The 2,922-nt window shown below is 45.6% G+C and overlaps 1 non-coding gene across 1 annotated transcript; it reads left to right on the top strand.

Moving 5' to 3' along the window:
* Positions 1 to 2,811: 2,811 nt before the first annotated feature.
* TRNAN-GUU (transfer RNA asparagine (anticodon GUU)) lies at positions 2,812 to 2,883 on the top strand. The gene has a single exon. It is a non-coding gene; the product is annotated as a tRNA-Asn (tRNA).
* The last annotated feature ends 39 nt before the right edge of the window (positions 2,884 to 2,922 follow it).

Here is a 2,922-nt window from a genome sequence, read left to right as displayed (position 1 = left end):
TGAATCAGGTTTTAATTCATGCATACGCTGTATCTGGTTATAATTATCCGGTTTTTCCACGATCCGTGGCATGAGTGTACCCATCTCTTTGCAAGTATCTCGTGAGAAAGATGGCTCGGCAGCTTGATATCGTTTATCCATGTAGGGAATACCTGTTTCGTAGACAACCATTCCGCAGCGAATTGGGAATCTTGCTATAGAAATTTCTGATAGATTATCTCCCGTAAAAGATATAGATTTACCAGCTGCTATCTCAAGATAGTCTCTCAGACTCTTCCATATCTCATCCTCCCTCTCCTTCAAACCCTGAGGTTCCATATTAAAGGCGGAACAAATCTTTTCTATCCAAGCACGCGTCCCATCAGGACCAATAGGAAAAGGTGCTCCAATTAACTGGCATTTACGACGCCGCATCAGAGTCGTCGCTGTACGGCTCAGAGAGGGATTCACGCCGCAAACATACACTCCCTTGCCTAATGATGGAAGTTCAGTATATCTCTGGGAGGGTAACCACCCCGATACCTGAATGGATTGACGTTTCGATTCCGGATTCGGTTGAGAAGCTACAGTTGAAGTTAGAGATCCAAAAAGAACTGAAGCATGATTCTTTAATTTCCGTCCCTCCGGATTAGCCCCCCCCGCTTCCGTCGTCGCAGTGTCAACACCCCCAACTAAATCCTGTTTCTGTTCGTGTCTAGATATGTCAAATTCCGGACACCGATGCGTCGTGGCAGCTGATACAGTATCCTCTCCCTGAGTAAAAGCATAATCCGATCCATTGGCCCGCGCAACTACAATTGGTACTCCAAGTTCGTTTTCTAGCTTGGGTGCTATGCCTTCTAGGTCCGTCTTTGTTATTTCCGTGGTACATGTGCCAATCCAAATAATGACACTAGGGTTTCTATCTCGTTTTATTTGGATACAAATTCTCTCCAATTCCCCTTGATCATTTAATTGGGCCGAGACGTCCCCCTCTTCCGACTCTGCCATTGCATAACGAGGTTCCGCAAGGATCGTAACTCCAAGAGCGTTCTGTAAGAAATAACCACAAGTCTTTGTACCTACCACTGGGGAAAAGCTGTCTTCGATCTTTTGATATAACCAAGCCACACAACTAATGGGGCAAGAAGTGTGATAATTTCCGGTTTCACATTCAAAAGTGAGAGTTTCGGGAGTCTTCGTGAAAGGGTTTCCTCAGAAAGGGTACACATACAAGAAATTTGCAGTTTCGGTTTCGAATCATCGTAAAATCAAGCAGAATATCCTGTTGAGTTTGCTGGGCATTCCTCTGCCCCCCACCATCGGGATTCAGATAGAAATCGGAGAGCAGACTGAATAATTCTCTATCTGGAATTTCCCTTGGCACAACCCCTTCTGGTCGAGACAATATCTGATCCGCCACATTGGGATGGAAATCACAAACATAATTGAGATCTGATTGACATTCAGCCGTTTCAAACAATGTTTTCCCCTTCACCCTCGAGACCCGAATGTCCTCAATGAGAGGCAACACTTCCAGCACAGGCATCGGGCAGGCTTCTACATGTTTATCAATGAGATCTCTCCTAGATGTCCGATTCCCCACCAAACCTGCTAATCGCAATGGGTGGGTATGTGCCTTCTCCCTAACCGACGCAGCAATACGATTTGCTGCAAAAGGGGCATCGAATCCATTATCCGTGATAATAATGCAATAATCCGCATGATTCGATGGAGCGGCAAAACCTCCACGGACTACGTCCCCTAAAACGTCGAATAGAGTAGTATCATATTCATAAGAAGCATTCGATTCTTTCGATGATTTAACCGTTTCTCCCACTACGTATCCCCCACAACCAGCTCCCGCAGGTGGTCCCCCTGCTTCAACACGATCCACTCCGCCATAACCCTTATAAATGACATCCTCAGGCCACACATCTTCATAGTGGTAATCCTTCGATTGCAAAGTGTCTATAATGGTAGGTATCAAGAATCCCGTGGGGGTGAAAGTACTATCATGTTTCGGATCACATCCAATTTGCAATACCCGTTTTCCGCGTCTCGCCAAAGCTATTGATATATTACAACTTGTTGTTGACTTACCAATTCCACCCTTTCCATAAACTGCTACTTTCGTTTCGCAAAGCTCCGATTCATTTTCTTCATCCCGACTATCCCCCACTTCCCCCCCCTCCCCCTCACGTTCTCTTTCCCCTTTTTTCTTCATTTTTCACCCCTTATCCATACTTTCCCCCCGTAGACTCATTCATTCCATTTATGGATTCAAGTTTATGGATCCTCCACCCGCCTGCAATTATTGATATCGATACGGATCGTGGGGTTCCATGGGCGGGAGAGTATCTTCTTATTCATTCGGATTGATGATTGGTATTATTCTACTGCTAACTGCCTTCGTTTCTCTTGTCTCCTAAGAGTTTTTTTCTTCTCCTTTCCAAGATATTCCTTATACCTCTATAAGTATCCTGTGACTATTCTACTATGTTTTCCGGAAAAGGAGAAATAGAAACTAGTGATTGGTGATCGATCGATATGCATCTTGGGTGGGGGGGGGGCGATCAATCACGACCAAGATCAACCATGACCGAGATCTTCCACACCAGCCCCCCCCCGATTCGTAGGCTCTATCCGAGAAGGCAAAAGGGATTGCTATCATTACTGCTTCTTCCTATAATGAGAGTTAGGGTGTACGCGAGGTTCATGAAGTCTCGAAGAAAGCTTTGGGTCTTCGAGTGGTTAACGTCTTGCAGATCAAGGGGCGGCTCAAGGAACAAGAGTCTCTGGAAGTATATGGGATTGAATCATCTGCCACTTTCCTCGGTAGCTCAGCGGTAGAGCGGTCGGCTGTTAACCGATTGGTCGTAGGTTCAAATCCCACCCGGGGAGATTCATCCATTTCCAGTAGGATAGAAGATAGTCTAGATG

The sequence above is a fragment of the Dipteris shenzhenensis genome, unplaced genomic scaffold (genome assembly GCF_047967505.1).
Source record: "Dipteris shenzhenensis isolate YYH24624 ecotype China unplaced genomic scaffold, Dip_SZ_1.0 scaf0118, whole genome shotgun sequence".
Taxonomy (NCBI): Eukaryota; Viridiplantae; Streptophyta; class Polypodiopsida; order Gleicheniales; family Dipteridaceae; genus Dipteris; species Dipteris shenzhenensis.
Note: the sequence above shows the minus strand (reverse complement) of the source record. Positions and strands in the feature narration are given on the sequence as shown.